The 12,065-nt window shown below is 51.2% G+C and overlaps 7 non-coding genes across 7 annotated transcripts; 6 read left to right on the top strand and 1 right to left on the bottom strand.

Moving 5' to 3' along the window:
* Positions 1-2,301: 2,301 nt before the first annotated feature.
* Positions 2,302-2,373, bottom strand: TRNAW-CCA. The gene has a single exon. It is a non-coding gene; the product is annotated as a tRNA-Trp (tRNA).
* An 881-nt stretch (positions 2,374-3,254) lies between these two features.
* TRNAW-CCA lies at positions 3,255-3,326 on the top strand. Its single transcript has one exon. It is a non-coding gene; the product is annotated as a tRNA-Trp (tRNA).
* A 962-nt stretch (positions 3,327-4,288) lies between these two features.
* On the top strand, positions 4,289-4,361 carry TRNAR-ACG. Its single transcript has one exon. It is a non-coding gene; the product is annotated as a tRNA-Arg (tRNA).
* Positions 4,362-6,603: 2,242 nt separating this feature from the next.
* TRNAW-CCA lies at positions 6,604-6,675 on the top strand. Its single transcript has one exon. It is a non-coding gene; the product is annotated as a tRNA-Trp (tRNA).
* Positions 6,676-7,637: 962 nt separating this feature from the next.
* TRNAR-ACG lies at positions 7,638-7,710 on the top strand. The gene has a single exon. It is a non-coding gene; the product is annotated as a tRNA-Arg (tRNA).
* A 2,484-nt stretch (positions 7,711-10,194) lies between these two features.
* Positions 10,195-10,267, top strand: TRNAR-ACG. Its single transcript has one exon. It is a non-coding gene; the product is annotated as a tRNA-Arg (tRNA).
* Positions 10,268-11,240: 973 nt separating this feature from the next.
* TRNAR-ACG lies at positions 11,241-11,313 on the top strand. Its single transcript has one exon. It is a non-coding gene; the product is annotated as a tRNA-Arg (tRNA).
* The last annotated feature ends 752 nt before the right edge of the window (positions 11,314-12,065 follow it).

The following is a 12,065-nucleotide window of genomic DNA, read 5'->3' as shown; positions in this document are numbered from 1 at the left end:
TGCAGATGAGTGAATCCACAGATTCCAGCTGCAATGCTTTCCCCATGTCACAGCTATGTGCATTTGGTCCACAGTCAGGAGACATCTCGCCTGCCTTTGGGTGCTCCTCTTCGTTATTGGTTTTTGGAAGAGCCAAGGACATTAAACAGCAGTGAGGTAGCGACACCTGGAGGACAGCCACCGACATAATCCTCCCATCACTCAATCCATCCGTGACACACCAAGGAGTTTTGGGACACAGGATAGGAGCTCTTAGGTCTCCATTCATCAGATAAGTGAGAATGGGAGTCACGGAAGGACCTACACTTACTTTTTGGTACAGGGCTAGGAATAATGGAAGCACCCTGAAGTACCTTGCCCTCCGCTGTTCATCAGATTCTTCTGCCTTCTGTCTGTGGCTGTGATTCAGGAACAATCTTTTTAGCAAGGCTTCTGTGACAGGACAAGGGGTAATGGTTTTAAACCAAAGGAGGGTAGATTTAGGCTGGATATAAGGAAGAATTTTTTTACAATGAGGGTGGTGAAACACTGGAATGGGTTGCCCAGAGTGGTGGTGGAGGGCTCATCCCTGGGAACATTCCAGGCCAGGTTGGACGGGGCTGTGAGCAACCTGATCTGGTTAAAGGTGTCCCTGCTCACTGCAGGGGGGTTGGGCTGGGTGACCTCTAGGGGTCCCTTCCAACCCAAAGCATTCTATGATTCCCAGGCAATGTCAGGCTTAGGGCATCCCCAGGGCTCTCTAGAGCTGTGATGTGCAGCTGTGGGATGGTCTGAGCCCAGGGGTTGTCTAGTTTCCCTTCTATCTCCATCCCTTAAGACACTTGTGAGTGGTGCCAGGCAAGCTATGGGCAGAAAGGGGGTCTTCTAGGGCTGGGTGGTCAGACAGGACAGCCTGAGTCCGGGTAGATTAAGCACCAAGCACTTTCAGGCCAACAGCATTGCCAAAGTCCATGTGCAATCCCACTACCCGTGAAGCCATGGAAATCACCTTTTTGAGACACTCCATCTACCATATACTCTTAGTTGATCTTCCTCATTGGCTAACCATCTCAGTGGCTACATGAGCTTCTGAAGATGTCAGCCTGGTACTATGTTCAGATATCACCATTCAGCTGTTGTCCAAACATCAGGAATGCGCCTGAGTTTGTTGGAGGTGTGACCTCAAGGCTGCCTTGTTAGGTGAGGCCCACGCTTGTGTTGTTCTCACAGGCTTTTGGATCAATGTCCTCTTCTGTGTGCAGAATGTTGAACTGTGGGACTTTTCTTCCTCCTAAAGGCCTGATTCTGGCACAGGCATAGCAGCCTGGACCTCCTGTGGGAGGGTGCACCCCTGGAGTGGATACAGCTGGAGAAATTACTATTTTTTTCCCCTTACTCTTTTCTTGCCTTTCTCATCACTCTATTGTCTCTTTTCATTATGCCTCCTGTTTATGTCTTTTAAAATTCACGTTTAAAGACCCCTTAAAAGAGTTCAATTACTTTTAGTGAACTATAACTCATGTAAGGTCATTCCCATAGCTCCGAGTCTCCTTTTTTTCCAGACCTCCATCCCCTCTGTCCATCTCACCAAGAAACGTATGGGAGACCAGAAAAAGAGTAAGCAGAGTGTTAGAGATCCTGATGACTAGTCCTGACAGCAGGGTTTCAGTTCCTCACAGCCAGGTGTTTCAACAGAATCAAAAGAAAGCCACTGACATAGTGGAGCAAGTCCACTGAGAGCCACCAAGGTGGTGGTGGACTTGGGTACTTGAGATGCGAGGAGATGTCAAAAGAATTGAGTTTATTCAACCTAAGAATACACAAAGGGATCTTATCCCAACCTTCAACCACCTAACAGCAGTGTATAGAGTAGATGGATGTAGACTTCTCACAAAGTGTACGGTGATAAGATGGAAGACAAAACCCACAAATGGCAACAAGAGAACATGTTGCCACAGGGTGCCCGGCTAGCAAGGGGCAGTGCTGTAATGAATAATGTGCCCTGCAATGGATGAGGAGACTGCAGGCTGAGCTTTTTGTAGAAGTCCTCATCTGGAGTCAGATGCCCTCACCCTTCTGGAGGGGGATTGGGACCAGGAGAAGCGGTATCCAGACGTGGAGCCACAGTTAGGATGTCCCCTAATCCTGTCTCCTTTGCAGATATGAGATGAGGAAAGGCTGAAGATATTCCAGATGCTTCCTAACACTGGTCCAGCAAGGAAATGGCTCATTTAATGCTCTTCACCAGGGCTGTGGGGTACAGAGTGAGATGGCAAAAGCAAGTTTCCTGTGAGTGGACTACCCCATGGAGGTGGGACATCCTGACCCCGGTGTGATTTGAACACACAGCCTTCTGATCTGGAGTCAGACGCGCTACCATTGCGCCACGAGGTCAGGGCTGGGGAGCATTGTGCCCAACTGTCATCCTGGACTTTATGGCCATGGGCTGTTCTTTGAAGGAAGGGGACATTTGATTCATCTGACAAAGGATCAGGAGCATCTTTGCCAGCTGCTTTGCTAAGCCTGCAAGGAGGACTCTAAGTCCACAATGAGGGTGGTAAAACACTGGAACAGGTTGCCCAGAGAGGTAGTGGAGGCACCATCCCTGGGAACATTCAAGGCCAGGTTGGATGGGGCTCTGAGCAACCTGATCTAGTTAGCAGTGTCCCTGCTCACTGCAGGGGGGTTGGACTAGATGACCACTAGTGGTCCCTTCCAACCCTAAACATTCTATGATTCTATGATTAAGTGAGGTACTTCAGAGCAAGATGGCCTAAACATGGCCATTGCCCAGAGCAGCCCTGCTTTGGCAGGGTCTCTCCCAAGAGGAACAAGCTCCTGAGTGTGGTCTCTTCAGCGGGACAGGAGGGATGGTGGACCACCAGCTTTCTAGGGAGAGACGGCCTGCTCACCTGGCAGATGCACATCCACTACCTCAAGCCCTGTGGCAGGAGGGACCCTCACATCTTTTGTGTAGCCTGGCTGGGGTCACCTCCTCCCTACAGGAGGATGGACTGTGCTTTGAGCTCACACATCTCCTGCTTCTATGCTGTTCCCTCTGCCCCTCTGCCCCATCCTTCCCTGAGCTTTCACCCTCCAAGCTACTCACCATGCTGTGGGCAGGAGATGGCCAAGAGTTGACCCTGTTGTCTCCACCTCCCATAGCCCTTGCCTTGGGGTGGCCCAGATGGCCCTGGGGTGGTCCCTATGGAGAGGACCCACCACCCCCACCACCCAGGCTGGGGTCCATCCCAGGGAGGGCATCCCTCCACCCCGACCTCGTGGCGCAAGGGTAGCGCGTCTGACTCCAGATCAGAAGGTTGTGTGTTCAAATCACACCGGGGTCAGCCTTGGGACACCGCTCCCCACCCTCTGTATTGCCCCTGCTTTTCTGTGGAGCTGGTCTGCGTGAGGGGCGGGGCTCTGCAAGGCATTGGCCAACTATAGGGGGCACTTCAGGAACCCGCTATGGGGGAGATGTGATGCCCAGAGCTTTCCTTTCAGCCAGGCAATGGATCATGGATCATGACCAGAGTGGAGGTCAACACAGGGGCGTGTTGTGGTGGGTGTCTGCCATAGTTTGCCTCATCAACAAGCTGAAGACAATGAAGTCTTCCTCAGGGAAGTGCAAGGAGCTTTGTAACTGCATGCTTAATTGACCCCTGGCCAACCCAGATGTAAGTCAGGATTTATTTGCTGGGAGGGAAACATGAGGTGGTACATCAGTCCAGGGGACTTCTGGAGGGGGGGGTCAAAGTAAACTACTTAATAAAAGATCATGGAAATAGAGACAAGTTTCTGGTAAACAACATGAGAAGTTTTTTCAAGAATACTAAGAAGCAGGATCTGGGGAGCTCTAGTCTGGTCAGCCTCACCTAAGAGCCCACATGAAGGCTATGGAATAAATACTCCTGAAAGCCATGCCCAAATGAAGGAAGGACGTGATGGTGACTGGAAACAGTGACCATGGATTCACCATAAGCAGACCACTCTTGGCCAATGTTATCGGTTTCTTTGCACGGATGACTTCCTCAGTGTTCAAGAGGACACCAAGGAACATCATTTAGCTTGACTATGATTTCACCTGTAGCAGAACACAGAGACAGAGAGCTTAAGCTGAATCACAAGGCAACTGGCAAAGTGGCTGGACCAGGGGGCTGCCATCAGCGGTTGGCAGTCCAGCTGATGTTCCTCACTGCTTGATGTTGCATTGGATGTTGTTTGGTGTCTTTGTGATAGGCACAGAGGATGCTCTACAGAACAAAGGATGCAGGCAGCCTGACAGGGGTATGTGGCTGGTGAGGGGCCGGGGCCAGTGGCGCAATGGACAACGCGCCTGACTACGGATCAGGAGATTGCAGGTTCGACTCCTGCCTGGCTCGACACTTTTAGCCTGGCGGTGTCTCCTCCTGCTCCCTCCTTGAGGGCCTTTCTTCTTCTGTCCATCATCCATCCTCCTGGGCCTTCTGCAGGGCAAAAGTGCTGGGCTGTCTGTCCTCTTGCCCTGCAGGATGGAAAGAGTTCCTCCAGACCTTTCAGTGGATCTAGGTACCTTGTGTCACCACTCTATGCGGTATTGTCATCCCTCTATTCCTACTGCTTACTCATGTTCCACACTGGGAATACTGCACACAGCTTTGGGGCCCCCCGTATAAAGACCTTGACCAATTGGAACAAGTCCAGTGGAGAGCCATGTCCTGGTGTTTGTCCCATGGCTTCTCTCCTTACAGCGAGTATGAGGAGAAGCCATGGGAACTGGGTTCATTTGGCCTGGGGAAGAAGAGGTTTCAATGAAAACCTGATAGCAAACTTCTAGTACCTATGAGGAGGTCATCAAGCCAGACTCTTCTCAGCATTTCATGATGAATGGATGAGAGACAATAGGTATAAAATTGAAATGGGAGGTTCTGTCCAAATATGTGGGAAAAGTATTTTCCCAAATTTTTTGCCATTGATGAAGGTGGAGAGGGGAGAGGGATAGAGAGAGGGAGTGAAGAAGGGAGGGAGCTGCAACCAGGGCATGTGAACGGGGGCTCAGCAGATAAGTTTTCTATTGGTGCAAAAGGCACCTGACAAGCACTAGGAGCAATTAACCACCATTTGCACTTCCAGCCCCTCACCACAACCCTTCAAGCCCAATCTCCCAGTCCACTTGCCACCCACCCATTGCCCACAGTTGTTCCTAGCAAGGCTTCAGCAGCTTTCACTCAGTAGCACTCAGCCAGCCGGAGAGGAGATCTGCACAGGGCTTATGAGGAAAACAGACACTCAGAGACCTCAGAAGCAATCCTGCTGCTCCACAGTCTAGGAGGTCAGCAGGCCAGGGCAAAAAGGACTTGAGGAGTGGTGGATCTTAAGGCAGGTGTCACATTTGCAGCTTTGACGAAGTGTTTCGCAAGATGATGCTCCTATGATGCTGGTGTCAGAAAGATAGGAAAAATTCCTGGAAGGAGAAGGACCTAATGAAGACAGCTGTCCCCTGTCGCCTCCATGACAGCCAGGAAATTCCAGGGCTGGCCAGCAGGTCGAGGGAGGTGATTCTGCCCCTCTACTCAGCTCTGGTGAGACCTCACCTGGAGTACTGCGTCCAGCTCTGGAGCCCTCAGCACAAGAAGGACATGGAACTGTTGGAACGGGTCCAGAGGAGGGCTACAAAAATGATCCGAGGGCTGGAGCACCTCTCCTATGAGGACAGGCTGAGAGAGTTGGGCTTGTTCAGTCTGGAGAAAAGGAGGCTACGGGGAGACCTGATTGCGGCCTTCCAGTACCTAAAGGGGGCCTATAGGAAAGATGGGGAACGTCTTTTTAGTAGGGCCAGCTGTGTTAGGACAAGGGGAAATGGTTTTAAACTAGAACAGGGTAGGTTCAGGCTAGAGGTAAGGAAGAAATTTTTTACAATGAGGGTGGTAAAACACTGGAACAGGTTGCCCAGAGAGGTAGTGGAGGCCCCATCCCTGGGAACATTCAAGGCCAGGTTGGATGGGGCTCTGAGCAACCTGATCTAGTTAGCAGTGTCCCTGCTCACTGCAGGGGGGTTGGACTAGATGACCACTAGTGGTCCCTTCCAACCCTAAACATTCTATGATTCTATGATTAAGTGAGGTACTTCAGAGCAAGATGGCCTAAACATGGCCATTGCCCAGAGCAGCCCTGCTTTGGCAGGGTCTCTCCCAAGAGGAACAAGCTCCTGAGTGTGGTCTCTTCAGCGGGACAGGAGGGATGGTGGACCACCAGCTTTCTAGGGAGAGACGGCCTGCTCACCTGGCAGATGCACATCCACTACCTCAAGCCCTGTGGCAGGAGGGACCCTCACATCTTTTGTGTAGCCTGGCTGGGGTCACCTCCTCCCTACAGGAGGATGGACTGTGCTTTGAGCTCACACATCTCCTGCTTCTATGCTGTTCCCTCTGCCCCTCTGCCCCATCCTTCCCTGAGCTTTCACCCTCCAAGCTACTCACCATGCTGTGGGCAGGAGATGGCCAAGAGTTGACCCTGTTGTCTCCACCTCCCATAGCCCTTGCCTTGGGGTGGCCCAGATGGCCCTGGGGTGGTCCCTATGGAGAGGACCCACCACCCCCACCACCCAGGCTGGGGTCCATCCCAGGGAGGGCATCCCTCCACTCCGACCTCGTGGCGCAAGGGTAGCGCGTCTGACTCCAGATCAGAAGGTTGTGTGTTCAAATCACACCGGGGTCAGCCTTGGGACACCGCTCCCCACCCTCTGTATTGCCCCTGCTTTTCTGTGGAGCTGGTCTGCATGAGGGGCGGGGCTCTGCAAGGCATTGGCCAACTATAGGGGGCACTTCAGGAACCCGCTATGGGGGAGATGTGATGCCCAGAGCTTTCCTTTCAGCCAGGCAATGGATCATGGATCATGACCAGAGTGGAGGTCAACACAGGGGCGTGTTGTGGTGGGTGTCTGCCATAGTTTGCCTCATCAACAAGCTGAAGACAATGAAGTCTTCCTCAGGGAAGTGCAAGGAGCTTTGTAACTGCATGCTTAATTGACCCCTGGCCAACCCAGATGTAAGTCAGGATTTATTTGCTGGGAGGGAAACATGAGGTGGTACATCAGTCCAGGGGACTTCTGGAGGGGGGGGTCAAAGTAAACTACTTAATAAAAGATCATGGAAATAGAGACAAGTTTCTGGTAAACAACATGAGAAGTTTTTTCAAGAATACTAAGAAGCAGGATCTGGGGAGCTCTAGTCTGGTCAGCCTCACCTAAGAGCCCACATGAAGGCTATGGAATAAATACTCCTGAAAGCCATGCCCAAATGAAGGAAGGACGTGATGGTGACTGGAAACAGTGACCATGGATTCACCATAAGCAGACCACTCTTGGCCAATGTTATCGGTTTCTTTGCACGGATGACTTCCTCAGTGTTCAAGAGGACACCAAGGAACATCATTTAGCTTGACTATGATTTCACCTGTAGCAGAACACAGAGACAGAGAGCTTAAGCTGAATCACAAGGCAACTGGCAAAGTGGCTGGACCAGGGGGCTGCGATCAGCGGTTGGCAGTCCAGCTGATGTTCCTCACTGCTTGATGTTGCATTGGATGTTGTTTGGTGTCTTTGTGATAGGCACAGAGGATGCTCTACAGAACAAAGGATGCAGGCAGCCTGACAGGGGTATGTGGCTGGTGAGGGGCCGGGGCCAGTGGCGCAATGGACAACGCGCCTGACTACGGATCAGGAGATTGCAGGTTCGACTCCTGCCTGGCTCGACACTTTTAGCCTGGCGGTGTCTCCTCCTGCTCCCTCCTTGAGGGCCTTTCTTCTTCTGTCCATCATCCATCCTCCTGGGCCTTCTGCAGGGCAAAAGTGCTGGGCTGTCTGTCCTCTTGCCCTGCAGGATGGAAAGAGTTCCTCCAGACCTTTCAGTGGATCTAGGTACCTTGTGTCACCACTCTATGCAGTATTGTCATCCCTCTATTCCTACTGCTTACTCATGTTCCACACTGGGAATACTGCACACAGCTTTGGGGCCCCCCGTATAAAGACCTTGACCAATTGGAACAAGTCCAGTGGAGAGCCATGTCCTGGTGTTTGTCCCATGGCTTCTCTCCTTACAGCGAGTATGAGGAGAAGCCATGGGAACTGGGTTCATTTGGCCTGGGGAAGAAGAGGTTTCAATGAAAACCTGATAGCAAACTTCTAGTACCTATGAGGAGGTCATCAAGCCAGACTCTTCTCAGCATTTCATGATGAATGGATGAGAGACAATAGGTATAAAATTGAAATGGGAGGTTCTGTCCAAATATGTGGGAAAAGTATTTTCCCAAATTTTTTGTCATTGATGAAGGTGGAGAGGGGAGAGGGATAGAGAGAGGGAGTGAAGAAGGGAGGGAGCTGCAACCAGGGCATGTGAACGGGGGCTCAGCAGATAAGTTTTCTGTTGGTGCAAAAGGCCCCCCGGTGGGTGCCAGAGTTAATGACTGAGGTGCGGGAGACATCTCACTTGCCCCGCAGGAGGCTCAGCTGTAGTGCCCAGCTTATCAGGGTTGGGGTCAACCCTGGGTCTTCTGGGAGCTGTAGCAGCCAGCTCTGGGGTGGTGCCCATGGGGAGCACATCCCCTCACCCAGGCTGGGTCCATGCCTGGGGGCTGCATCCCTCCATGTCGACCTTGTAGCACAAGGGCAGTGCCTCTGACTCTGCATCAGGAGGTTGTGTGGTTGAATCACACTAGGGTAAAGGTTTCCCATTTCTGCAGGGTGCTGCTGAGGTGCTTCGTCTCCACGTGGCAGGACTTTTCTTTTGTCCTCTCTAAGGTTCGTGAGGTGTCTGAGGTGCTTCGTCTCCACGTGGCAGGACTTTTGTCCTCTCTAAGGTTCATGAGGTTCCTATCAGCCCATTTCTCCTGCCTCACAAGGCCCTACTGAAGAACAATCCTGCCCTCCAGCGTTATCAGCCTCTGCTCCCAATTTGATGTTGTCCAGAAGCTTGCTGAGTGTGCACTCCATCCTATCCTGCAGGCCATTAATGAAGACATGTAAGAGTATCAGTATCATTACCAACACCTGCAAACTCCATTACTAACAGGACACTTGCTACATTTCCAACTGGTGATGCCAACACTGGGTCTGGTGACCTAGCCAGGTTTTCACCCACCTTCTTAGCTTCTCATTCAGTCTATACCTTTTCAGTCTGGTCACCAGAAAACTCTGAGACCTTATTTAAAAGTCAAGATAAACAAGTGTTTCTTTCCCAGGTTCCAGCAAGGCAGGCAGTTGGGTAGGTCAGGTAGGACCTTAGTAAACCTATACTGGAAGCTTGCAACTACTTTTGTGTTTTTTGTGCCCATTTTGCTCAAGTGTTTCCTGACTTGATCATCCTCTGCCATGAACAAGCCACTGCCATAGGCTTTATCAGAAGGCAAAGGGACATAAAGCTGAGAGCAGACCTCATCAGTAAAGACAGAGGACCTCAGCCTGCTCCATGGCTGTTGCTATTTTCCTCACTCAAAGTGTTCCAACACTTTCTTTTAATTTTCTTTTGCTGCCAGTGTGACTCTAAAATGCATTTTGTTGACCTTTCACATCCCTAACAAGTTCAGCTCCAGCCGAGCTTTGATTTTCTCATCTCAGCAGCTAGTTCTATCCATCAGACTGGGGGACTGATTTCACCCCATTTGACACTTGTGGGACTACATCTGGAGTCCATGTCCAGTTTTGGGATCTCCAGGATAAGAAAGACATTTACAGAGTGCGTTAAATCCCAGAGTTGGTCATCCAGATGAGAAGGTGGTGGAGTGCCTGATGAGGAGTGGCCTAGACAGCTAGGTTTCTATAATACAGACAAGAAGAGGTCAAGGAAGGATTATGATCTTGTTTTATGCTCTGTGTGTTTACAGAGGAAGTGGAGCCAGGTTTTCATAGTGGACATAGAGGATGGAGCTCAACACAACGGGATTACATCAAGGAAAATATCCGTTAGATGATAGGAAAAAAAATTCACACATCAGAGGTCACACATTAGAACAGTGACCTGAGAGATTTTGGAGTTCCCATCCTTGGAGACATTCAAAGCTCGACTAACAAAATGACCTAACGTGAAAGACTTCAGTGCTCTGAGCAGGGGCTTGGATCACTTGGCTTCCAGGGATCCCATAAAATCTAACTTTTTCTATACTTAACTAAATCCTTTTGCACCCTCCCCTGCTCCCCTCACAAAGCTCATTCAGTGATGGGAAGCCCCCAGAGGAGGACCAGGGCCAGTGGTGCAATGGACAACACGCCTGACTACGGATCAGGAGATTGCAGGTTCGACTCCTGTCTGGCTCGCCATTTTCCTGCCCACAGCCTAGCCGTAGTACCGATGGTGACAGGGGACCTCTTTCTCCATGGTGGCTTGCCTTTGCCTGGAGTTTCTCCCTCCTTGCTGGGCTTCCTGCACAGCAAAAGCTTCCCTCGCATCAGGGGAGACTCCAACTGGGTATGCTGGCAAAAAAATTTCACTGTGAGGGTGGTAAATCACTGAGAGAGGGGCCTAGAGAGGCTGTGGACTCTCCATCTTTGGAGTTATTCAGAGTTCAAGCAGGAAAGGCACTGATGTGGATGTCATAAGTTGAGTGGAAGTTTGGACTAGAGACATCCATGTGTCATTTCCAACCTGAATCACCCTATTATTCAATGGGAAGTTCCTGCTTCCATGTTCTTGTGGTGCTCCATCCCACATTGGTAGGTTCATGGGCTTGTGACCACCTTTGTGGTACCTTCACCCTGCACATGGCTTGGACAAGGAAGGTTGAAGATGCCCATGTACAAGCTAGCCCAGACCAACTGGCTATCAAGCAAGATCTCCCTACCCACAGCTCACCTGCTCTGCTCTCTGTCATCAGACAGGAGTAAGTGGAGGACAAAACAGGTGACCTTGGGCTGACATCAGCCCTCAGCTGTGCACCACGGCTCCAGAGAGTCCTGGGCTGCTCCAAGCCCTGTGTTGGCTAGGAACTGTAGAAACACCTACCATGGGGCAAGCAAGATGCCATCTCCAACCCACCAGAGCAGCTGAGGGGTTGGAGGTCACCATCTGCCCTTTCTGCCTGGCCTCCTTTTGGGGGGGTCAGCACAGGCACCACTTCTCCTGGGTAGTGGGACCAGTGGGACCACTACTGACCTCTCCCCCATAGATGACTAGGGCAAGGCTGTCACGGCAGGAGGGAGCTAGGTGAGGTCATGCCACTTCCCTTTGACCACCAACACACCCAGGTGGCACAGAAAGCACTGTGGGGGCACCAGGTGGTACCAGAGGCCAGGGCCAGTGGCGCAATGGACAACGCGCCTGACTACGGATCAGGAGATTGCAGGTTCGACTCCTGCCTGGCTCGCCCTGGAATTTCCTGGCTGTCATGGAGGCGACAGGGGACAGCTGTCTTCATTAGGTCCTTCTCCTTCCAGGAATTTTTCCTATCTTTCTGACACCAGCATCATAGGAGCATCATCTTGCGAAACACTTCGTCAAAGCTGCAAATGTGACACCTGCCTTAAGATCCACCACTCCTCAAGTCCTTTTTGCCCTGGCCTGCTGACCTCCTAGACTGTGGAGCAGCAGGATTGCTTCTGAGGTCTCTGAGTGTCTGTTTTCCTCATAAGCCCTGTGCAGATCTCCTCTCCGGCTGGCTGAGTGCTACTGAGTGAAAGCTGCTGAAGCCTTGCTAGGAACAACTGTGGGCAATGGGTGGGTGGCAAGTGGACTGGGAGATTGGGCTTGAAGGGTTGTGGTGAGGGGCTGGAAGTGCAAATGGTGGTTAATTGCTCCTAGTGCTTGTCAGGTGCCTTTTGCACCAATAGAAAACTTATCTGCTGAGCCCCTGTTCACATGCCCTGGTTGCAGCTCCCTCCCTTCTTCACTCCCTCTCTCTATCCCTCTCCCCTCTCCACCTTCATCAATGGCAAAAAATTTGGGAAAATACTTTTCCCACATATTTGGACAGAACCTCCCATTTCAATTTTATAACTATTGTCTCTCATCCATTCATCATGAAATGCTGAGAAGAGTCTGGCTTGATGACCTCCTCATAGGGACTAGAAGTTTGCTATCAGGTCTTCATTGAACCCTCTTCTTCCCCAGGCCAAATGA

This window comes from Egretta garzetta, unplaced genomic scaffold, assembly GCF_000687185.1.
Source record: "Egretta garzetta isolate BGI_Z169 unplaced genomic scaffold, ASM68718v1 scaffold325, whole genome shotgun sequence".
Taxonomy (NCBI): Eukaryota; Metazoa; Chordata; class Aves; order Pelecaniformes; family Ardeidae; genus Egretta; species Egretta garzetta.
Note: the sequence above shows the minus strand (reverse complement) of the source record. Positions and strands in the feature narration are given on the sequence as shown.